This window comes from Paroedura picta, chromosome 3 (genome assembly GCF_049243985.1).
Source record: "Paroedura picta isolate Pp20150507F chromosome 3, Ppicta_v3.0, whole genome shotgun sequence".
NCBI lineage: Eukaryota > Metazoa > Chordata > Lepidosauria > Squamata > Gekkonidae > Paroedura > Paroedura picta.
In genome coordinates, this window is record NC_135371.1 from 141,900,426 (window position 1) to 141,926,261 (window position 25,836).

The 25,836-nt window shown below is 44.4% G+C and overlaps 1 protein-coding gene across 3 annotated transcripts in view; it reads left to right on the forward strand.

Moving 5' to 3' along the window:
• Positions 1–25,836, forward strand: part of LOC143833033 (uncharacterized) — a 165,498-nt gene that overhangs the window by 73,985 nt on the left and 65,677 nt on the right. For all 3 annotated transcript variants that reach the window (XM_077328339.1, XM_077328338.1, XM_077328340.1), the window contains exon 2: positions 15,865–15,919. The gene's annotated coding sequence lies outside the window, so the exon portion shown is untranslated. The remainder of the gene's footprint in view (positions 1–15,864; positions 15,920–25,836) is intronic.

Sequence of the window (25,836 nt, forward strand, 5' to 3'; positions counted from 1 at the left end):
GTCCAGGGGCACCTCAGGGTCAGGCAAAGGCTGTCATTCCAAACCTAAGGCAGAGAGCAAGATTTCTAAGATGGAGTCTGGCCTGGCTCGGCTGACCCTAGCAGTGTCATGGCTTTAGCTTAAGCCTAGACTATTGTGGGGTGCCATTGGTTATAGAAGACAGTGTGCCAAGGCATAAGGCAGGGATCCTGCCATGCGTAACAGTAGGTTGGAATTTGCTGAGCAAAGAGCTCTTTGGCAGGCATATAGAGGGAGGCGGTCCCTCAGCTATGCAGGTCCCAGACTGTGTAAGACCTTAAAAGTTAAAACCAACACCTTATACTTGATATGGCACTCAATCAGTAACCAATGTAGAAGAAGAAGAAGAAGAAGAAGAGTTGGTTCTTATATGCCGCTTTTCCCTGCCCGAAGGAGGCTCAAAGCGGCTTACAGTCACCTTCCCATTCCTCTCCCCACAACAGACACCCTGTGAGGTGGGTGAGGCTGAGAGAGCCCTGATATTACTGCTTGGTCAGAACAGTTTTATCAGTGCCGTGGCGAGCCCAAGGTCACCCAACTGGTTGCATGTGGGGGAGTGTGGAATCGAACCTGGCATGCCAGATTAGAAGTCCGCACTCCTAACCACTACACCAAACTGGCTCTCACAATGTAGCTGTTAGAGAACAGGTCAAATGTAGGCTCTCCAAAGGGTCCCCGTAAGGACCTGGGCAGCTGCATTCTGTACCAACTATAATTTCCAGGTCAGGGATAAGGGATGGTTCATGTAGAGTGAGTCACAGCAATCTAGCCTGGAGGTGAGTGTCGCATAGGTCACTGTGGCAAGGTGTTCTGGGTACTAGTAGCTTTGCCTAGCATAGATTAAAAATGCCTGGTGAGCTATTTAGTGACCTGCATCTCCATATTTAAGGAGTCATCCAGAATCACTCCCAGAGTCTTGACCCACTGTGCTGCCTGAAGCTGGACCCCATCAAGACTGGGAAGGCACACTTCCTCATCTGGTCCTTTCCTGTCTAGCCATAGGAACTCCATCATTAGGCGGCTTTGCTGGAGCCACTCCAGCATTGCTGCCAGACATATGGCCATTCATTAACAGGTAGATCTGGGTGTCATCTGTATACTGGAAGCAATCCAGCCCAGTCCCCCAGACAAGGTGGCCTAGAGGGCACATGAAGATGTTGATGTGATGATTGTGCCTTGTGGAACCCCACAATGGAGTCTGTAATGGCATGACTGTTCCTCCACAATAGCGACTCTCTGCCCCTGTCCTTGGAGGAAGGAAATCAGTCATTTTGTGAGTCATATCGCCAAGTTGGTGAGGGGGTGAGTTAGCAGCTCATGATTGACATCAAACACCATGGTAGAATCTAGTAATACCAACACCACCCATCCACTTCAATGCAGCTGTCTACAGAGTTCATCTGGCAGTGTGACCAGCACTGTCTCCACCCCATGAAGAAGAAGAAGAAGAAGAGTTGGTTCTTATATGCTGCTTTTCTCTACCCTAAGGAGGCTCAAAGCTGCTTACAGTCACCTTCCCTTTCCTCTCCCTACAATAGACACCCTGTGAGTTGAGTGAGGCTTGGAGAACCCTGATATCATTGCTTGGTCAGAACAGTTTTATCAGTGCCGTGGCGAGCCCAAGGTCACCCAGCTGGCTGCATGTGGGGGGTGGGGTGCAGAATCGAACCCAACATGCCAGATTAGAAGTCTGCACTCCTGACCACTACACCAAACTGGCCAGGCTAGAAACCATATTGGAAGGGGTCCAGAACTAAAGCTTCATCTAAGTATACTTTCAATTGGTTCACAAGGTGTGAGATGGGGTAGTAGATGACAGGGTCCTGTGGATCCAAAGATTGAGGCTGGCCCCTTGGCTCCTTTAACCTGCCTGGGAATGTCCCTAATACAAGTGCGGGAGAAGTCTCCCAATCTCCTCATTGCCTGTGTTGAGGAGCTACGAGAGACAGGGGTCCAAAATGGTCCAAAATGCAGGTGGTCGTCCCCATTGAAGTCAGCAGCCTGTCCATCTCAGTTTGCAGAAGCTCCCTGAAGCTTTTCAAGAACTCACCTGAAGATGGCCAAGGGGCCTCTAGTTCACTTACTGTATTATTCATTGGGAGAAGGTTGCAGTGGAGAAAAAGGATTTTACCTATGAAAAAGCTTGCAAAGGCCTTACAGCTAAATGCCAATTGGTTATTATTTTGGGACCCTTCTGTAACAATAGAAAGACACCCAATTATCCTGCCGAAACAGTTGAGCTGGGCAAGACCTTGTGGATGCAATGTAAGCTACACAGAAGTCTCTTTTCCCAGCTTTCAGTACCATCTGGTAGGCTCTCATAAGCGCCCTATAAGATGTTCTTGCAGCTTTGTCGTGAGTCTTCTTCCAAACTCACTCTAACCATCCTAGTTCTCATTTTTTCTTCTTCTTAGCTCCCTAGAATGCCAAGGGGCTAATTTGAGATGATGGTGGAGAGGGCATCAGGGCATGATTGCAAAGGCTGTCAACATCCAATTATCCCTGTCATTGGCTATGTCATCTAGCGAATCACTGGAAGGCATTGTATCCCGTACAGCGGGGGTCCTCAACCCCCGGTCCGCGGCCCGTTACCGGGCTGTGAAGGCCATAGTACCGGGCCGCCAGCGGCCGCACCTGCCTCCCCCCCAACAGTGAGAGGGGGGAAAGATGCAGGCGCAGCCACATGCGTGTTTGCGCTCCCTCCTGGCGAAAACGTGCATGTGCGGCAACTGCGCATGCGCGCTTACATGCAGCTGCGGCGGCCAGGCCGCCGGCTCTCTCCCACCCTCGGAGGCAGTCCCCAACTACAAGAAGGTTGGGGACTGCTACCGTACAGCATTCAGAAATCCAGCTGTAACCATAAGTCTCCATGGGCAGGCATAAATAATAGACAGGAAGGTGGTGGGGTATGGAGCAAGGCTTTCAGGGACAACATGGTCTGACCCTGGGAAAAGGTTAGCTACTAACAAATTCATATCCAACTCAACATCAAAGAACAAGTCCAGGGTGTGGCCTGTTTTATGGGTCAGGCTAGCAACAAATTGTGAAAATAGTAATGTTGTCAGCACCAGTCTCCAACAACCAAAATCCTGGGGTACTGCAACACCCACACTGCCAATCTTCTCCCTTTGGTATATTCCTTCCAGGGAAATGAGGTGCAGAATTAAATTTCAGTGTTAAATCTTCACATAGCTTGAGTGACAGGCTGCGCCAATCAGTCTGAGACAGAAGTGCTATGAGAGCTTTATGATGATAGAATTGGGCTTTTGAGAGACCTGCACTGAGAGAAGATTGTTCTGTATCATAACTGTTGAATATTTATTCTGAGGAGATTTTAGTCAGAAAACACGGCTTTGAATAAAACGTCTGTGTTCAGCCTAAGCTGAAGAGAACTGGCAGGGTGATTTGGCAGGGTGATTTTGGGTAGTGGACTGTGACTTCCAGTTCAGCCAAAGGAAAGGAGAATATATCTCGTAGGGAGAGAAGAATCCCCACCCAGTTCAAAAGGGAAATTATCCCTGAGGATTTCCCTGGTTTGATGTGAAAGGTTACTGCTTTAAACCCCTCTGATGTGAAAGGTTACTGCTTTAAACTGTTTCAAAGGAAGTAAGATTGGGTACTAACAGAGGGTAGTAGCCTTCAGAAAACTGATGGAGTTTAATAAGAATACTACAGTGTTTAGGAAAACACAGATACAAAAGCCTCTCACTATTAAGACCTAAGAAATCAAGGAAATCAGCTTCTATACCTCTAGATGGCCTATATTTGAAGATGAAGACTGCACTAATACAGAATTTTACCTGAAAGTATGGACTCCTCATTCCACCTGACTCTTCCCTTCTCTGTTAAATAAATAATTTTATTTTACTTGACTTTATCACCATCTCAAATGTCATTCTAAAGGGGCTTTGGTAAAGAGGGCCCTTGATGTTCTAGATCTGAACCAAAAGCCAAATTATCATGTCAGTGACAGGGTAGAACAGCGAGGTTATTAGTCTTAATAAAGAAACTACATTACTTGGGTGGTTCAGGCTGAGAGGGAAACAGAATTTTATTTTGGAGGGAAAATCTTCCTCTGAGGGAAGAAGAAGGATGGAGTCATCATATATGCATTCCCCCACTGCATTGTACAACTCTTCCTTTCCTCCTTCATAGCTGAATCATGGTACAAATGTGCATTGCAACATGGCTGAAAAGGGAACAAAGTTCATTTAAGTAATATGAGCTTTTTGAGCAGGGAATATTCATTTTATAGCTTCTCTTCTCAAAGTAGATGCTAAAAAATCTGTGGCAATGAGTGATCATGTGGCATTTGCTGTCGATACTTGTTCTTCCTTACAGGACTTCCACTAAAACTACAGAATATCATAATGATATTAAACTAACGAGTATTTGGAAAATACTGGGTGCATTTTTACTGTTTAATAGCTGGGAAGTTTATTTTTGAACTGGTCACTGTGTATTCATTTCCGAGTGCTTTTCCCTGCTCCAGTTTAGATTTCTATTTACCTTGAGGCTTGGAATGTCTCTGGTCAGGGATACAGAATTTTGATTGGTACAAAGCTTTTTGTATGATATAACTCCTCAACACTGTGCAGTGTATTCGAAAAGTATAACTATTCTCCCCTCCCCAGTAGATTTTTGCATCAAGGTTCTTTAAAATCCAGATTCGAAGCCAAAACTACTGAGGGTGAAAGGGAAAGAGAGAAACAGAGGAAATCAAGACTGTCAATAAGTGCTAAAAATATTTAGTGTGGCAGCTTCTGTATTTTCTTTTTTGTGAAATGCTGATTAATATTCAGTGGTTGGAGGTTAATACACTGTTCATTTTATTCCCTTTACATCCTCTGCACAGCAGTTGCCGTTCCAATTTGACTCATAATTCTAGCAAATCTGGTTCCAATCAGGATATTAGTAACTCACTGCATAAGTAGGGGGGCAGGGAAGGGGGAGAAAAAATAACCCAAAGCATGTCTTTTGATACAATCACAACCCCCCCACACACACACACAAAGAAAGAACGAAAAGAAAAGGAAGAGAACATATGTTAAAGTTCAAGACATTTCATCATTAGTTAAAGGAAACACTGCAAGAAATGGGGCCATCCAGTTTTGTCTTTCATTATTAATGCTGACACAAGGGCAACAGGAGATAAGGATTAGGAGGAATGCAGGATAAGGAAGGTTGTGTCTCTGTGTGTTAAGTAAAGCAGCAGATGTTTGCAGGGCAGGGGTAGTACACGGAAGTTCAGCATTTTCATCATCATCATCATCATCATCATCATCATCATCATCAATTATAAAGGGTGCAAGAGAGGCCACCCTAAAAGCAGATGCCGTAAGTGCCATGTTTGAGGGACTCCTGTATTGTATCTCTCAAGCGCATTATCTAACAATGTGTGGCTACATTTTGAGCAGTTTCCGGAAAAGGGGGCACAAATCTTTGCTAAGTGAACTGTATTTGTTTCCTTCACTTCCAATCAGCCTTCTGTGCCACTCTTGAATTTTTATCCCTGCATCAAAAGAAACTCCTGGGAAAAGGATCCTAACACTGAGTAAACCCCATGCCTAGCTTATGTAATGACTGCTGTTTAGATTGTTCTCTGGGAGTTAGAATCATTGGCCTTTTGTATCAATACAGAGGTTTTGCACACTAACTGGTTAATTCATTCACCCATCCTGTGGACACAATCATTGGTTTTCATACTTACTGTCATTTTCACACTTCCTGTATGGTTTACACAATCATACTGTTTTGGAAATGTTTTCAAATGGCAGTCTAGAAGGTACCTTTAGTTTAAGGGGCTACAAGTGCAAACACTGGTGCAATTCAAATGTCCTCCACACAGGTAGATATTTCTTCTAAAAGTCAAAAGGTAGATTGCATGTGCAAATGATTCTCTGTGGATTCCTGTCTCCCAGAACAAGAAACAACTCCAATGGACCTCTTCCTGAGGTGTTTAGCCAAAAAACAGAAACCTGCCATATTGTACAAGAGGGCTATGTGCATCTGAGCAGAATATGTTGCTTGGGTCCTTTCATCACTTCCCCCACCCACACTTTGGGAGGATGAGCTGAATGGGAGGCAGTGGAAAAATTAAAGCAAAAGGCACTTACAATGAAAAGAGCAGCCACCAGTAAGGGTGGCCACCAATTGATGATGTGGCTGGGCCACCAGAGAAGGCGCGACGGCTCCAGGCGCATGCGTGCCAGAGGCACACACTGTGCAGTAGAGGGGGAGGGCTGGAGGGTGCCTTATAAGGCACTACGTACAGCTGGCCCAGCCTCTCTGCCCTAATTGCCATTGGGACAATTTCCCACCCTCCCTCCCATATTATATAGTTCTTGGGTGGTGATAATGTTGGGTTGCTATTACTGTTTTGAATTTTGTCACAGCCTTGGATTGGGGAGAACAAGGAGGCACCCACTTGGCAGGGAGCCAGTATGTACACTGGACATCCTGAGGTGTTGGGGGTCTCATTAAGGGACTGGCTGGTAAGAACATGGCTGATCCTGCTGGGTGGCCAGGGGCTCAAAGTCAAACAACTGAGGGAGCCAAATGAGATGGGTGTCCATTGCGTCCTGGTAAGGTTGTTTCCCACGTGGAGAGCCTCAGAGGCAAGGGACCAATCTTCCTGGCTGGGAAAAGGCAGTCCCAGGGTGCCTCTAGGCTCCATGTTGAGTGCAGCCAGACAGCTGTGGGGTGCAAGTCTCCTCCCTGGTGCCCCAAATTGCGCCCACCCTCTGTTATGGGTTGGACAGAATAAAGGCTGTGGCCATGTTAATGCCATTCCTAAGAGTCGTGTCTTCTTTGACATCAGCCTGCAAATCAATCTACTTTCCACTGTATTCATAACATTGGGAAATTCACCATCGAGTTATCTTTATTCAAATTTCTCTTATTTTCCCCCATTATGATTTCCTCTCCTTAATTCATTTGTACCACAGAAAAGAAAAGGAAAGGAATAATACACCTTTAATTTTGTTTGTGGTCTTTAATGGAGGTCTCACCTGGCATTCCTGTCATGGTTCCTGTCATGTATTCCAAATCACATCTAAAGCATGTGTTCTGCTAACACTCTTCAGGTGAACATACCTGAAAACCTAATGAAATAGTCAATTAGCTATTGGATTGTACTACTTTTGATTACAGATGTGCAAATTGTATGACTGAACACTTTCCTATACTCAAACAAAACAAAACATGTATATTCAAAAACTGGGATAAAAAGTGATCTCCTTGAGATGCTAGTAGTGCTTTCTGTGTGGTGATTTTTTAAGTTTGCATAATCCTTCTGATATAGTTGCCATTTTGTGTGAAGAAGGCAATTCATATTTCCCACATGCATACTGCTTCAGTATGTGTCAATGGAGCCCCAGATTGGTAAGAGAATGTACCTGCCTGTCCAGAGGCTACAGGTGCATGGAAAATGCTTGTGTCACTCCATTTAAGCAAAAAGGCAACTAAGCGTCCTGCAAGAACTGTGCATAGTGTGTGCTCCCATTTTGCATAGCTGGACAGCCAAACTGGGATGTCTGAAAAAGAGCTTAGGTCTGAGTTGAAGAAAGAAGTGTATTTTGTGGAACAGTTTGCCCTCTGCCCTGAATACCTGTGTTGGTGATTTTTGGGGGGGACTCAGAGTGTGAAAAATTCTGTTTTGCTGCTTTCATTGTTTCTTAAAATTTATGCATGCATTTTGTTGTTCTAAATTTTCCACTGGTTTTAATGACAAGGTTTCTGAATGTGACTCCTTTATTTTCCGTTCCATGAAGCTCTCAGGACTCTTAGTGGTTGCCTAAGGACTCTTCTTACCAAATTCTAATTAGGTAGGAGAAAATTTCCTTACAGATAAGCAATTAAAACTTTCACTTGCAGAGCTGACAGGGGAAATGGTTTGGCACCTTCAAAAAGGCAGGCAAAATCAAAGAACACAAAAGTTACCATTTAGTAACCCAAGGAGGCAAGCCTCAAATCAGAAGAGTCACCATAATGTCTGCAATTCTCTGCTTATTATGATAGAGTTTTGGGAATTCAGTTGTAGAAATCTTAGAACATGTGAAAAGGAGAACTTCCATATGTATATCAAACATATGGAAGTTCCCCCTTTCACATGTTCTAAAACGTCACCCCTTCCCAAACAGTAATATAAATTTAAAAAATACATCCGGATCAGCTAATATCATAATATTTAGCTCATTTAATAATGCAGAGGGTTGTGCTTGCAGCAGCCCATATTAAAACTACCTGCTCTTTGCCATTTGGACAGAGTTATACCCCTGAGGTTTTGGGCTTCCATTTTTTGTATGTTTCATTATGACTCTGATGCATGGGAGTTTCTTTTTGGTGCTATAAATAGTTGCTCCTGACCATGCTTCAGGACTGTGGGTGGAAAACATTGGAGTCCCTGAGTTGTTACAGCTAATCATCACAACCCATGCCATAAACATGTGGCTGCCGCATGGTGTGCCAGACACCCTGTGACAGTGGCAGTCAGGACAGAGAAATTTACAGGCCAATTGAAGTCAATTGAAATGGATTTGACAGGAAGACGGGGATTTGCTGTTTCAGACTGCACCAGGGTGTGTACTTGTGCATGTCACCGCAACAGGAGATCCCTGAAGAGGTTTCAGGAAAACTGCCAAGGAATGAAATTATGCCAGCATATTCTGACCTGTAGCCATTTGGAAGGATGTGGAGCACAGCTTCTGCCCCGCCTATGAAGCACAGTGCCACAACGGTGATGGAATGAATCTTTCTCTTACACTCCTTTGGGGAAGGCTTGGCCTGAATTTTCTTCTTAGAGACTATCCCTAAAGCATACCATTAAATAAATAATAATAATATTACTTTTTTGTAGTTTACTATTTAAGTTCTTGGGTTCCTTTGTCAGACTTTGAAGCATTTTGGCCTAATATATTCTTTGTCACAATGTTGCTCTACCTTGTGATGAATGGTGTACAATGTGATATATTATGAACAATGATAATGACTTCCTTATGCATATGGTTTGTGTGTGTGGTGTACTGCCTCTTTAAGTGGTGATCTTATTACTGAGTTACCTATTGAAGAGGTTTTTCTCTGCTGACTAGGGTTGGGCACAAAATACTTTTTTGCATTTCAGTTTGTGGTTGAACCACAAATAAAACCATGAACCTATACAAACCAGGAAGCTGGTTGACAAACTTAACTGGTTTGTTCAGGCTGATGACCCCTGCTTTCTTCTTCCCACTGCTTTTTGCAGGGAGCAGAAAGCAGGGGTTTAAATAGCCCTGAGTCATTTAAATCATTACTTTCTGCTGCGCAGAACAGAAAGCAATAGTTCAAATGCTTCTCAGCCCAAGAAAATGGCTCTGGTGGTTTAAATGGCTTTCTGCCCAAGAAAACCCCACAAAGCAGCTGTTTCTGATATAGACAGGCGAGCAGCTGAAGATGCCTGTTCCTGCTGCTCACCTGTTTTGACTGCTTTTTCAGGGAGTCAATTCTCTGCAGGAACCCACAAAATCATGGAGGCTTGTGGCTGAGCAAACAAAGGTTAATGAGCCAATGAACCCTAGCTGAGACTGCAGCTGGATCAAGCCAAAGGGGAAGATGACAGGAGCAATGAAAACATCTAGCCTGGATGGCTGAAAATTATACCTGGGGTGGGGGGGAGGGTTGGGATGTTGTGTACTGTGTCTTTAAGAGGCGATCCCAGTAGCCCTGAGGAGGAGGAGCAGGAGAGTAGCAGCCTGCAGAAGAATCTGCAGAATTAGACCACGACAATCATGCACTAGAGCTCTAGAAACAGCCTAGTCAAGTGTTGTATTCCTTATTCCAATAGCAAAGTTACCTGCCCTACGGTTACTGTTAATAATGAGACCGTCAGCCAAGTGGAACTGGGTGTTTGTTGTTTGTTTCACTACACAAACATTTGGGTGTCAGAATATTCTACTGGGAGACTAGAAATACCTTCCTAGGCATCAGTATGCCCTATAAACCACTTTGAAGTAAATGGGGAACATAAGCGGTCTATAGTACACTTGCATATGCTTGTGTGCACAGAGAAAAATTGAAAAAGGACATAAAGGGCAAAATTCTCAGTCCAAGGTCTACAGAATAATGGATACTTGCATCAAAAAGTAACCATCTCATGATCAGTCCATTTTGATGACAGCCAGTGACAAACTTTGGAGGGGGGGCTGCTGAAGTAGGAGACCAGATGGGGTACCCAGATATCCACTACATCTTAGAGGAGGAGTCTGCAGATCCAAACCTGACATTGCTTGATGCAGAAGACTCCAGAGATCTACCAGAGATGGCTCTAGGCATTCTGCAAGCTGCACCAGATAGAGGGGAATCCAGTGCTACAAAGCTAGACTTGTGCAAGCATTCTCACAGAAATATGGCATGGACTTCGATGAGACATTTGCACCTGTTGTTAAACACTCTACAGTAAGGACATGGATAAGTGTTGCTGCCAGCAAGAAAATGCAGGTTGACCATTAAGACGTCAAAACTGCTTTCTTGCATGGTGATGTGGAAGAAGATATCCACAGGAAGCTGCCACCAGGCTTCATGTAGAAAAACAAAGAGGCACTTGTTTGTAAGTTGCAGAAGAATATTAATGGACTCGAACAAACTGCCAGAGCCTGGAACATGAAACTTAATGACATGTTGCTGCAAGCTGACTTCAAAAGCTGACCTGTGCCTGTACATCAAGTAGGGCAAATGGACTTACATCCTTGTTTATGTTGACAACTTACTTTTGGCTTATGAAAATCCAGATGACAGCAAACAGATCATCTGAATAGAAAAGTAGAGGTCAAGCACCTTGGACCCATAAACAACTATTTGGGGATTCAATTGCAGAGGGAGCAAGATGGCAGTTCTCTCATTCACCAAGAGCAGAAAATCAATTAGCAGCAACCTTTTCCTTTTTGGAGATAGGATCATAGGCTGGTCAAGCACCAGGTAAAAGGTAAAGGTATCCTCTGTGCAAGCACCAAGTCATGTCTGACCCTTGGGGTGACGCCCTCTAGCGTTTTCATGGCAGACTCAATACGGGGTGATTTGCCAGTGCCTTCCCCAGTCATGATCGTTTACCCCCCAGCAAGCAAGCTGGGTACTCATTTTACCGACCTCAGAAGGATGGAAGGCTGAGTCAACCTTGAGCCAGCTGCTGGGATTGAACTCGCAGCCTCATGGGCAAAGCTTTCAGACAGCTGCCTTACCACTCTGCGCCACAAGAGGCTCTTGGTCAAGCACCAAGCAAGAGATAAATGGCCAGTTCCATTCCTGAAGCAGAATGCATATCAGCTTCATATCAGCTATTAAGAGATGCAATGGATTAATCAGCTTCTATGGGATTTGAGCATAGACTTTATGAAGACAACAAAAGCTGCAATCATCTGTCCAAATGAGCAGGTATGCAGAAACATACTGAACACATTGATATAAACTACCATCTAGTGCAAAAGCTGCAGAAATCTGGAAATATTGAACTGATTTGCTGCCCAACAACTGAGATATTAGCAGATGTGATGACTAAACCATTTCCAAGATCCAGATTCAAAGACCTTAGAAGCAAAATGAACTTTGTGAGAGTCAGTCAGTGTCACTGGGAAGGGGTGTTGGATGTGGGGCCCTGCAATGTCTCTTGCCTCAACCTGGGAAAGAAGATTCCGTGAGTTAGATAGGAACACTGATCTATCTGACACTGCCCCTTTAAGCCTAAACTGAATTCACTTCCTGTGTCCGGCTTCCTCTTCAGAATTCTAGAATGGAATTCTCTAATAAACAATTGTTATATTAGTTTAATAGCACAACCAGAGTCTGTCTGTCTGTCTGTCTGTCTGTCTGTCTGTCTGTCTGTCTGTCTGTCTGTCTTTTTCTTTCTTTCTTTCTTTCTTTCTTTCTTTCTTTCTTTCTTTCTTTCTTTCTTTCTTTCTTTCTTTCTTTCTTTCTTTCTTTCTTTCTTTCTTTCTTTCTTTCTTTCTCCATGCACTCAGTAGCTGACAACATTGTTGTGCATGCTAGCTTAATTAAGCACTCTGCTAACTTTTCTGGTGATTGCAGACCATATACCATGGTTACTCCATCTCCATCAACTAAACCAGCAGTCCCCAACCTTCTTGGCGCTAATGTGCATGTGCAGAGTTGCCACGCATGTGTGTTTTTGCCAGCAGGGGGCGCAAACGTGCATGCGCGGCAGCTCTGCTTTGCTCGCAGCCTGGCAAGCTTCTTACTGCAGGGGGGGGGGAGGCAGGTGCGGCCGGTGGGGGCCCGGTACTATGGCCTTTGCAGCCCAGTACCGGGCCAAGGACAGGAGGGGTTGAGGACACCTGAACTAGACCACTTTTCACAGTCGATAAATCATGAGCCAGAATGGCATGATGTTTAGCATGTTGGACGAGATACCTAGGCTCAAATCCCCAGTCAACTATGAAGCTCACTTCTGATTAGAACCATTAGTTCTTTCTCAGCCTAACTTAGTTTATCGGTTTGTTGCAAGGGTAAAATGGGGGGGGAGGGGGGAGAAAGATACATTTCCTTTCAGTAGGAAGGGTGGGATGAAAATGGACAGATGAACAAAGTCGGGATAAATAGTAGACATTCACTTGATCTACCAAGGATAATGGACACAGTGGCAGCTTCTACCTACAAATTATTTTACTGAATTGAAAACCACACATAGAGGTTAAATCCTGATAGGAATGAATATGCCTTGTGTGGTGCCTATAGGTCTTGATGATCTAATCAGTGTTAATGTTAATGCACATTTCTGTCTCCATTACAGTATGGATGGAAATGTGCAACCCCAAACATGGTTAAAGGCTATATATTACTGTGTGTGACTATACCTGAATTGCAATAAAATAATTCTGCTGTAAAGATGGAGAGGGGATTATAGGAGCTTTAACCAGCCATCCTCCTCATAGCTGAAGGAAATAGGATAATAGTAACAAAAAGAACAGCAATATAGAACCGATATGAGTATGAGGCCAGATGAGGGAGCCATAGTTACAGGGAGAAACCATAACTTAATAGCAGAGTATATGTTTTGCTTGCATAAAGTCCCAGGTTCAGTCCCTGACATTTTCATTTTAAATTATCTCAGGTAGCAAGAGTGGGATTGACATATACCTGAATCTTTGGTGTGTTTTTAGAATTCAAATAGTCAGTATTGAACTAGATGCACCAATGATCTGAACTGTATAAAACAGTTGTATGTGTGTATGTAGCCTGGGTGAAGGTTTTTGTTTCAAAAGTATCACTGAAGATGAAATTTTACTTCTGACATTTAATTGCAGATGCAACTTCCACCCACCAACCTACCTGTGACATTTGCCAATATAAGATATGAAATTAAGTTAAGGGCTGTCATCCTACAGTTAAATGTTCTGTTTATGTGTACACATGTTAAACACCCAGGTCAATATTGGAAGATTCCACTAATATAAGATCTCTTGGCTTCATAAATCTGTCTGTCTGCACCCCAGAATACAAACAGTTGCTGATAGGGCTGACCATAGCCCATAGCCCAGGAGGGCTTGCATCACTCCCTCCCAACTGCAGGCAAAAATGGCTCCTTTGAAGGCTGAATTCTGAGGCATTGTACTATTATGAAGTCCCACCTCCAAACCTCCAGGAATATTTCCAACCCAGGGGTATCCAATCTTCAGGTGGGGCCTGGAGAGCTCCTGGATTACAGCTCATCTGCAGAGTATAAAGATAAGCTCCCCAGGCAGAAAGGGCTACTTTGGACAGGGTTGTGTTAGAGAAGAAGCATTAAGGCCTCCCACACAGGTTGTTGTTGAATTGAAAGACTTGAGACCTACTGCACAGGGTTGTTGTGCAGAAGAAACAGGAGACAAAAGAACCTCCACAACAGCATCCAGTTTTGTCTGCAGAATAATGCTGTGCAGTGGCCTCAAATCTGCAGTGAGTTGCAAAGAAGAAATACATATGGCTTGGCTGTGTCTAACCCTCAGCCAGAGCAGTATTTTAAGTGAGAAGGGGCTTTTCTGTGGCCTCTCTGTTAGCCAACTGTTTGGCAGAAGGTAAAAGTCCCCCCTCCTCAAAAGGAAGGTCCATACCCATGCCCTCAGACTCCCCTGTGTTGTTCTCGGAAACGTCTCCCTCCCCTCAGTCAGGGGCTGTCAGAGGCTCTTTTGCAGCAGGCCTGAAGGGAGGGGGGAGGGAGAGCACTCATCAGCCTCCTGTCAGCCCTGTCAGGGTTCTGAGGCAAAGTGAAGGAAGTTACAGTTGGATACGACAGTTAGGACAGCCTTGGGGTGAAAAGGGCTGGCACAGCCTGTTCAAGCCTCCATTCTCATCCCCCTTGGCAGCCCTACTGACCTCCTCTCCCTTTGGTGGTCAGGGGTAGATTGGCAGCAATGTCTCCAGATTGCCCCTGGCTAGGCTGGCTGGGTGAGCCCTGTCAGAACTTTGGCCCTGTCAGCACTTTGGCTTCGCACCTCCTGAATAGCTGGAACTCTGGTTGGTCCTGGTGAGGGCCCAATTGGAAGGCGCTTGGCATCTTCCGATTGGGCCCTCACCCAGACTGGCCCCGCCCACTCTCAGCCCAATTAGGCCTTAGCCTTTTATGTTTATACACCGACAGCTGTATAAAGATATGGGATAGCCATAAAGTAGTAGCAGTATGTATTTTGAATAATAAAGATACCAGATAAAATACGTAACTTTGCTCACTTCTTCCAAAGACTGCAGAGAACTGGGTCCAGAAAGATCTGTCCTTGTAATCTCAGAGAGCATCTTTCTTTCAAGAGAAACAGCTTTGGAAGGACTTGAATGACCTCTTGGCCTGAAACTGCTTTTTATGTCTGAACTCCTAACTAGACATATGCACACATGGAAAAACCATATCATTTTTTATTCAGCCCATAACAATTCAGGCCGAATTCAAATTGTGTGCATGCCCCTTCATTTTTTTCAGATTCATTTGAATTGATTTAGCCAAATCTGTAAAGTTTCAGGGAGTTTTGAGCACATGCTTTGACTCAGGTTTGAAAAGTACCCAAATCAGTACTGATCTGGGTACTTTTTTGGCTTATCCAAACCAAAGCACCCCTGCCTACTCCCAACCAGTATGTTACTAATCCTATATGCCCAAGGGCACAGGAAACATTAGTTTCTAGTCCTGCCAAATTATTCAGGTTGGTTGGTTAGCCCTCCTGCACTGTACCACTCCCTCAAAGGGATTTCTTAGTTCTAATGCATGCTTTCCTCAAGTGGATGGGAATCTCCCTGCTGACGAGGTTCATAAACTGATTAAGAGATCTTGGGTTCAATAGATGCCACTTATCATCTGAGCACTGCAAGAATAAGAAAAGTTCTCTCAACCCAAATTCCCTCCTTTGTTTGATCTGGCTGCTTTCAGATTCCTCTCAGGATTTGTTTATCTGAGATTACATGTGGAATGCCTAGATTTTCTTTGTGTTCTATCAGTATGTGATGCATTTCACCTCGAAGCTTCTCATTTTTAGTGCTAGATATCTGCTCCAATGTCTCTATGTAACTAATAGTTTGTATGTGGCAGGCAGTTGGCTCTTGAGTTAAGTGCAGTCAAGCCACATGGGGAAGGAAAGTATCTTTCATCTGCTGCTGCAGCATCTGAAACTGTTTCCTCAGGCATCATGGTGATGAGAATGCCCTGAGCAACTCAACATAACTGCACACAGGTTTTGCAGCCAATCTTTTCTTTTGCTTTCACAGTATCCTACAGTTATCTCCCCCAGAGACTATGCATTTCAGTTCTCTAAACTGCTATGTGAAATAGCTGTTGACTATGTCTGTGTTTGTATTTACTGGGTTCTAATCTCACTCCCATTTCCTGTTTGTTTCTAGGACAAGTCTCCTTGAAAGTCAGGTGGAACTGCTTCAGCAGCCATTCAACTCTTGGGTAGGAATAATTAGCTCCCATGACTTCTCTGGTTTGCAGCATGTAAATAATGCCAAAATTCATGCTTTAAACTGCTTGTGATTTTCAAATAGGTTGCCAGGTCCCCATTGTGAGCATTGGGGTGGCCATATCCAGATGGAAAAGCTTCTGGAGATTTGGGGATGGAGCCTTGAAAGGACAGGGACTCAGTGTAAGGTGACCGGATTTTAACATTGGAAAAGCGGGACACCATTGACCGGTGTGTGTGTGTGTGGGTGGGGGGTTCTTGAATAAAAAAATTGGTCTATATGGAGCAACAAAAATTTTCATAGAATGCATAGAACGCAACAATAGTATTAAATATATATTTAATTTCAACATAAGTAAAATTTGCCAGGTGCCCCCAGATGTCCCTCCAAAAGTGGGACAATCTGGTCACCTTAACTTAGCGGGATACAATGCCATAGAGTCTACCCTCCAAAGCATCCATTTTCTTCAGGGGAGATGATCTCTGTAGTTTGGAGTTGAGCTGCAATGCCAGGAGATCCCAGGTCCTACCTGAAGGCTTGTATTCATATTTTCACATTTTGGATTGATTTCAATTTTAAAGCATTTTGGGCTTTTCTGTGGCTTCTCCACCAAGATAGAGACTTGAAGAAACCGGATGGACAGCAGTTCCCCATCTTGTTTCCCCCCATCTCTCCTAAAGTTAAACATGTGCAGCTATGTCTCATTTCCATTTGGAAATAGGAAAACTGCAGAAAAATCCTTTAATTCAGTGGTCCACAACCTGCGGGCCGCAGCCTGGTGCCGGGCCGCAAAGGCCATGGTGCCGGGCCGTGGCTCCCTCTCCCCGCCCCCGCACAGTAAAAAACTTCCCAGGCCGCAAGCTTGTGGCCCAGGAAGTTTCTTACTGCGGGAGGGGGGGGAGAGGGAATCAGGGCTGCGCCCGCACATCGCGCTTGCACGGCCGAAATTGCGGATGTGCGGCACTTTTGCGCATGCGCGATTTCGGCCACGCATGTGCGCATGTGTGCATGCGCGGCCAGGCCACGCATGCACGATGCGTGGCCGAGCATGCATGGCATGCGCAGGCGGGCAGTTGCCCTGCCAGTCCCCAGCCTCAAAAAGGTTGGGGACCACTGCTTTAATTGATGAGGCTCCTACACACAGTGATCTTTACTGGAAAAGTGGGGAAGCATTATAGTTTATTTTGTCTGTTTTTTTTCCCGGGGGGGGGGAGATGGTTAGGAAGCTGCTTAATTTTAATAAATATATGCATAAATATATGTACTGCTAAATGCAATGCACCTCTAGGCAAACTTCTGAATTCAGGATCCAGATTATGTGATGGGTACTCCATAAATTATCCAGTGGTTGTTACAGATATTTAAAACTTTCCATGTCAGCCTTGGATCTGGCTTCCCCTTTTTCCTAATTGGGAACAGAAATCCAATTAGACAATAATCTCATATACTTTGAAGTCCATAACCACAGTGTCATACACTATTAAGTTGTGGATGTTGTGTCATTGATGGAACTGGCTACAAGGCAGCTGCAACTGGCTTTGCTAATTGCAGAGCAGCAAACTACATCCTTCTGTGTTCTGCTGTTCCTGACAATTCTTAGAGGGGGGTGGGGTGGGGTGGCATTTTGAATGCAGTCAGATTCATGGAGCATTTAAACACAGAGGGCTACACTAAATACTACCTATATGCTATGGTCCAACTGAAACATGGGCTAGTATATAATATCCGATACCATCTAGGGAAAAATACAATTTACTGATGGTTATAATCTGAAGCCAATTTTAAAATCAGGGAATGGGATGCCTTTGAAAACATACATGTTATGCTTTTTAAAGGACAGTGATTTGAATTTTGACAAATGAGACATTTAAAAACCCAAAATATTTTGCTGGCAATGACTGCCTCCTCTTGAACTGAGCACCCCACATGATCATACTGATGATTTCTTCGAATTTTAAAAAGAGCAATAATTTTAGATTTATTAAATCTGTGCAGTTGGTGGCCTTTAACATGGTGGAGGCTGAGTAATGGTTTCATGCACTCATAATTTAGTAGCTTGCTTCACTTGATATGCTTTATTGTAAGCAGTTCTGCTATGTTATTATTATTATTATATTTGGATTTGGATTTCTAGTCCACCACTCCCAACGGCTCATGGCAGGTTACAACATATATAAAACCCCAATAAAATACCCCCAATAAAATTCCCCTAAAACCAGCACTATTCCATGGTTACAGACCAATTCCGAAGATGTCCAGAAGCGGCGGACTACATATAACTAAATCACCCACTATCCACCGAGGGGGGGGCAAGGGGTCATTGACCATTAAACTGCCTAAGAGTAATCTGGGAGGGGGGGTGTCCAGCTCTTCCCTAGCGAACTGGCCTCAACCATAGACCTGGCAGAAGAGCTCCGTCATGCAGGCCCTGGGGAATGCTGAAAGCTCCTGCGGGGCCCGTAGCTCTTCCGGGAGCTCGTTCCACCAGGTAGGGGCCAGGACCGAAAAGGCCCTGGCCTTTGTCAAGGCCAGGCATGCTTCCCAGGTATGATCAACAAATTGCGGCCAGGTATGATCAACAAATTGCGGGGGGCATAGAGCGAGAGGCGATCCCTCAAGTATGTGGGTCCCAGACCGTGCAGGGCCTTAAAGGTTAATACCAAAATCTTGAACCAGATCCAGGCAGCAACTGGTAGCCAGTGCAGCTGCCTCAGCACAGGCTGGATGTGGGCCCTCCATGATGTCCCTGTGTGGACCCTAGTAGCCGCATTTTGCACCAGTTGTAACTTCTGGATCAAGCCCAAGGGCAGGCTTTGCTTATGCTAGCGAAGCCTTCTGAATGTGCCACCCTACTGATAAACAAAATCAACAACTGTCTGTTCAAACATATTGGGATGGCTCATCCCTGGCTGCAGACTAACTCCTGGGCTGGCCGGGAGATGCTGTCTGCGCTTGGGCTTGTGCTGGACTTGGAGCTGGCAAAGTTACCAGCTGTGCGGTTATCAGTCCTGGTTGTAGGCCAACAGAACAGCAAAGGGATGTTATACAGCCTCAACCAAAAGATGAAACACACACAGCCTCAAGGCAGACTTTTACCAGTCACAGCAGACAGAAGGCAGGTTGGTACACGATCCAAAGGTCAAGGAGGTAGGTAGCAAGGCTGTCTGAGGATGAAGGAGGTGGCAATCAATCAAGATCTTCCTAAGGAAAGATCTTGATAATAACAATGTACAAAGGGACACTCAGGGCAGATATAGAGCCCACCACATAAGGGAAGGGGGTACATAGGCATTTTGGCGGGAGAGTGAGGGAACAGCAAAAGTGGGTTGATTCCCAGGCGACCAGATGGCCCGGAATCTTATCTAAGCAGTTGGCACTTTGTTGAGACTTTGAGTTGTCTCCGCAAGGACACTTACAGTAAGACTGATACATCAGCATGGAGCCTCTCCCACTGGGAAAAGGAAGGGAGGCTGGGAGTCAGCCAACATGTTTATTGCTTTACGGCCTTAGCTGGGCCGGCTGGTGAGAGGCCTCAAGGCATGCAAGAAACGAAACTTAGATGGCATGAATCGGGGTTCATGACAGCGGCAAGTTGCCCTGTACCCCCCCCCCCCCGTGGCCTACCGGAGTTTGTGGGGGCGAGGCAGGAACAGGCGGCGGGCTGGAGCTCAGGCGACAGCTGCTCGCTGGAGTCTGGAGCGGCACGGCTCCTCCGGCGTGGCTCCCCGAGCTTCGGGCGTCTGGTGGGCAGGGTGGCTGCCGCTGCCACTCCAGCACGGGCCTCTGCTGGCTGCGTGGGCCAGTGGGCAAGCTCAGCTGTGTGCGGGTGGGGCGGGCGATGGCTGAGGCGATGCGGGGGCATCTCCCCGCTGTGCGGGCCGGCGGCGAGCCGTTCCGGTGGTAGCTGCGGCTGCAGGTGGCGCCGGTGCCACGGATGCGGCCGCTGGGCCCTCCTGGTCTCACGGGCAGGCGGCGACCTGCCCTGTCGATGGCAAGCCAGGTAATGGTGGTGGCCGGCCGCATGCGAGCGAAGTCGGAGAGGGATGGATCGCAAAGCCCCTCCTGATTCATCAGTCCGGCAGCAAGGGACCAATTACAAGCCGTGCCCTTGCCGCCGGACTGACAATCAGAGGGCCCAATCCAATTGGGCCCTACAATTGTCAGTCCGGGGGAAGGGGCCTATCGGCACCCTTCCTCATCCTGGACAGGGCCCGCCCTCGGGGCCCTTACTGCTTTATTTTATCTGCTCCGCTAGGAGTGGTTAAAGATGGTACTGGCTAGATATCGGTGGGGGGATTCAGTTAGAGTAGCTCAGTGGTGGAATCTGCTGCCTAAGGTGGTAGAGAGCTCCCCTCACTGGCAGTCTTTAAGCAGCAACTGGACAGGTACTTATCATGGATGTTTTAATCTGATCCTGCATTGAGCAGAGGATTGGACTAGATGCCTTGTATGGCCCCTTCCAACTCCATGATTCTATGAAAAGTCTGTCTATGGGGCAAACTAGACCTGACATGCCCCTTTGTCTGTCACAGTGATATTGCTGACACATTAATATGATTTAAACATTCCTCAAGGGTAAAACTTTGACTCTCGGATGGCAGGGCAACACTGCAAATATCAGAAGACCCCTTTAACATGGATATAGGTTTGAGAATCACATATGTAAAGCAGACAGAAAGAAAAGCAACCCAGCTTTTCTCTCTACCTCCATTGGATCCTAACTAAGGAAATATAGGAAATAACGTGACCCTTGTATTTTTTAAGCACTTGGCTCCTTTGGATGTCTCCGGGTTATGATTTCATTAGGGACAAATAAATGGTAGACTTTCTAACTGCTTCTTTGTAATAAACAAAATACATTAAAGTTTGATGTTGACCATGTCTAGCCACTGAGGCTGGAATTAAGAGCATATTCAGACCACAGTTGAACTGGGTTTGTCAGGAAAGCCAAAAGCTCTAAACAGCAAATCAGAAACTTTGATTAGCACTTCACTGTTTCTCCTCATCCACAATTTCAAAAGCAAACAGGAAGTTGCACTTGATTAGACAACGGGTGCTGAGCCTTTTTCATGGAATGGTGTTCCGGAGGGGCTCGCTTGTCTTGTATAGACTTTAATAAAGGGCATGTTAAATCCATGGGTTCGAAGGAAGCCAGGCACACTGGGAGTTCAATCAGCTCTTTACTATGAACTCAGCATGGTGGCAAAAGAGAACCAAACCAACAAACCTCTTAAAAAATCAACAACTCATATACAATTATGAACAATAGATATATGCCATTAGCTAAACCTAGTTGAGTGATTTAAATTGATTGGATTCCAGCATTGGGATCCTGGCTGCACATTGGCCAATACCATGCTCACTTTGATCATACTTTGGACCTCAAACTTGGTCCTCTGTATGGTCATTAGCAAGACCCCTCCCCCCTTAGGAAGTCACTTAACAGGTGATGAACAAAGTTCTGAAAGTATCAAGGCACAGGACGGTTCCTTGTTGATTGGCAAGGCTCTGGAGCCAGTGCCGGCGCTGGAGGATCAGGAACAATAAGCTGTGGTGCCGGTTCTTGACAGTTGCTTCCTCCAGTGCATCTGTGCAAGGAGGATGAAGACTAGGAGGCCCTTCCATGTTAACAGGTCCAGGCTCATGGCGAGATACAGGTTTTCCCCTCACTGCCCTGAAACAGCAGTTTTGACGATGCCACTGAAACTCATAAATATTTGGCATACCAATACTTTGAAGTAAAAGGTGTTTTGATGTAGCATGAAGTACAAATGTATTACTGTAGACCAGGGGTAGTCAAACTGTGGCCCTCCAGAAGTTCATGGACTACAATTCCCACGAGCCCCTGCTAGCATTTGCAGCCAAACAGCCAAACATTTGCTGGCAGGTGCTCGTGGGAATTGTAGTCCATGGACTTCTGGAGGTCCGCCGTTTGACTACCCCTGCTGCAGACAGTGATCCTTGTTTGTATAGACTGGGGGTCTTGTGTGTACTTTTGGAACATGGAATATAGGGAGTGATAACATCAGAAAATGGCATTTATCAGGACTGGGACTGGATGGGAAATGGCAGATGTCGCACAGAGGAAGAGGAAATCCAGGAATGGCTTTTTGCTTGGGAGAACAGGTGGTTTGGAGAAGGAAACAGTATCACAGAATCACAGAATCACAGAGTTGGAAGGGGCCATACAGGCCATCTAGTCCAACCCCCTGCTCAATGTAGTATCAGCCCAAAGCATCCTAAAGCATGCAAGAAGAATGTGTATCCAACCTTTGCTTGAAGACTGCCAGTGAAACAGTGCCAAGGAACCTGTCAGTGATTCCTTGGCACCTCTGCTGTAGTGGCATTTATTTATTTATTTGATTTTTATACCGTCCTTCCATATGGCTCAGGGAGGTTTATATACAATATCATGGGGGGATACATGGAACAAATTAATATATAACTTTAAACAAATGCAACAACAACAATAATCTAACAGTGGTTCTAAATAGCACAATTCCAGTGATCTTAAACAAAATGCTGCTGTAGTATCATTTCTTTCTTTCTTTTTGGATTTGTTGTCCCTCCTCTCTCTGTGGACTCACATTATAGGGGCTCATTAAATGCAGGGAAAGGATGGCTTCAAAGAAATGCTTACAGAGAAGCTTCCTTTTCAGTATTGCTGCCATAATTAAGTAGAAAAATATAGATGCACTGGGGAACCAACATGGCAATAAAATATCCAAAATGGACTTATGTAGAGTCTTCTATCTTCAGTAATTCTTTATAATTTATAGTTATACATTTATAAAATTTTATAATTTATAATGATAAAGAATAAAGTATTACTGAAGATAGAAGTCCATTTTGGATATTTTATTGCCATATTGGTTCCCCAGTGCATCTATATTTTTCTATATTTTTCACTGGGACCCACCCCTCCCAGTTCATTATAATTAAGTAGAAAGGCAGGTGAATACTGCAAGTGGCTACAATTCATAAGCCGAACCTGTAAGTATCAACTTTGTCCGCATCCCTTGCTAGAACTCACTCTGCTAGCCATGAAATGGAACTGCAAATTTGGGTCAATACAAAACTTGCTTCGTAAAATTACAGGTGAAGCTTATTACTCAAATGGTGAGGAGAAGGTACTTTGTATATGCTGAAAGATGCTCACTTTTTATTACTTAATTTTTTCCAAGCCTGTCTTTTTCACAGCAGACAGGTTGTGGAACTATAGTATGGTGAGGCCTGGCCTCCAGGATGAGTAATCATACAGCATCTGTGTCTTTATTGCAGTCGGCATGGCTGTGATTATTCCATTTGTCTGTATGATGTGTGCTAATTTTAGAAACTGATGCCTCATATACAATTAGCCAATTGAAGTAAAAGCATTTGTCAAAACAAAATATTGGCTCTTGTTCCATTGAAACTCATTTGCTTCAGTCCAGAACTTTTCACACTCTCTTGATGTTTTTCATTCTAATTTTGTCTGAAGGTGCTATCCCTGAACACAGTTTATAATTCTGTGCTCAGTCGTAATAAGCAGCATGTTGACTTTATCCCAATGCAGAGGTGGAACTGGCACTACTTGTGGAAGGAAAAACAAAGATCCACCCTGGCTGTCTTCATCCAGAATATGGTTAGATGACGCCTGATGCCAGGACATACCCTGATGGCACTTCCTAATGCAGCTTTACTAAACTTATTTAGTACAAACTTATTTAGTACAAATTATACCTTATTTATTTCCCCCTATACTCTTTTATCCAGTTATAATGATACAGATTATCAAGAATGGTTCAGTTTGTCACATTGCAGGTGTAAAGCCTAGATTAATATAGAAATATATCAGATTCTACCCACCCCATCAGTTCTATTTATTACCATTGACACTGTTTCTGATGCATCTGAGGTGAAGTGCCTTATTGCAGTCTGGGGAGTGTAGTTCCTGGGGTGCCAGATGCCATGATATACCATTGTGGTGGTCTTGCAGCTGCTCAGCCAGGGCCTAGAGATGTGTAGGAAGGCTGCCATCAGGCCTTCTTTGTTTTCTCTTTCCTGCTCCTCTCCCCATGATACACTGACTTAATTGGAAGTATCAAAGATAAAAGACAGAATCAAAAGATCCTGGATATTACCAGATAAAGCGGATTTTCTACAGCATTTGGAGCAAACCTTTTTTTGACACTCCATCATGACTGTTCACTGAACTATGGCTGGTAGTATGGACTGAAAAGCAGATGTGAATATGAGGATTTATATGAAAACCTGGATTACAGCACTCATTAGAACCATACACACACACACACCCCTCCAAACTGCCATTTCTGGGTAAATAATTACTTAAAACCTTGAACTCTCCCAATGAGAGTTAATATTCATGGTTTAATAACAAAAGGAAAGGAGACTTCAGATTTCAGTAAGAAAGACAATTTGCCTCCAGGAAGTCTTAGTTGTCTGTGAGAAAGTGGCCTAATGAACAACAGTGGGCATGAGCTAGGTAAACAAGCCTAAGGTCTAAAACATCACATTACAGGATACTCCACTGAAATAACTCACTTTATTGACCTCACTGGTGGAGTAGTTCCATGTGTGTATCACATGTGCACAGAACTGGTTTTCTGTTGAAGTAACTGGGGATGCCTTTGTGATTAAAAGGATCTCTCATAACTGCAAGAAGCAATGAATTAGGACAAAATCAATTTAGGATTAGGTTATAATATGGAAAGGGCTGATACCCCCCCCCAACAGTAGCAATTTGTTTCATATGAACAGAACTGCAAATGACATATTATGATGCCAAACAGTAAAACAGCTTTTCAAAGGAAAAATAAAAAGAAATAGGGTAATCACCATCTTGAGGACCTTCCCAGAAACCTCTAATACGATTACAGTAAGTACCAGCCAAATGTGTGGCATTCCAACAGGATCTTGAAGAAAAATCCACTTAAGATATAAACCAAAGTTGTGCTTACTACAGCATAGTGTTGGGTAAACTGGCTTTTGGATTTTTTGCCTCTGCTTCTAAAACAGGACTTCATTTTTCCAGGATATTCACATGCTAACCATATTCATTTTAAACTATAAAAACGATAAAACTATAACAACAACAAAAGCCATAAAAGTTCAATTGCCTAGCTGGAAAAACTTAAATTTCAAATAATGTGGTAGGTCATGCAATCCCACATAACCAGGAAAAAATGGAATGACCTTATGTGCTTAGCATCAACCCTAGCTAGAACTTGGTGATATTAGACAACCCATATTGTCTGTAAGACTCCTTCTAATATGTATATATGATCAACACGGATTAGGTTTCCCTTTTTGTTACTTAGCACACAGTCTATACAATATGTATTTTTCTTGTCTTAAACAACTCTCTGTGGATGCTACCTCATCAAGTCAATTCTTGGGTTTGCATCACTGAATCATGTAAGAACAAGTGACAGACAGTCAAAGACAAGCGTGGTGACAATGACTGGAGTGCTTTGGTTTGCATGAAAGATAATTAGTGGGTTGACAGCCTCCAGGTGGTGACGAGATCACCAGAAAAAAGATATTAATCCACCTGGAGAAAATGGCTGCACTGAGGTCTCTCTCCTCCCCAAAGCCTGTTGTCTCCAGGCTCCTCCCTCAAACTCTTCCGAACAACCTTATCCCCTGTAGTTATTTTACAGGGGAAGTAGAGTAGAGAATGGTTTTCCTTAAACCTCAAGGCAACTGTTAATGGGGAGAGAGTTATAGCTACTTGCACTGGCTGGGGAAATGAACTGCAGCTGCTTTCCTCAGTCAGCATATACTTAATTCCTGGTCCTTCCTCAGGTCTAGAAACTGTAGTGATCTTTACAGTTAGGGATATTCTGTGGTGAGGCATTATCTAATGTCTAGCAGTTCTGGTAACTTTGTGGAAAAGATTCCTCCCCC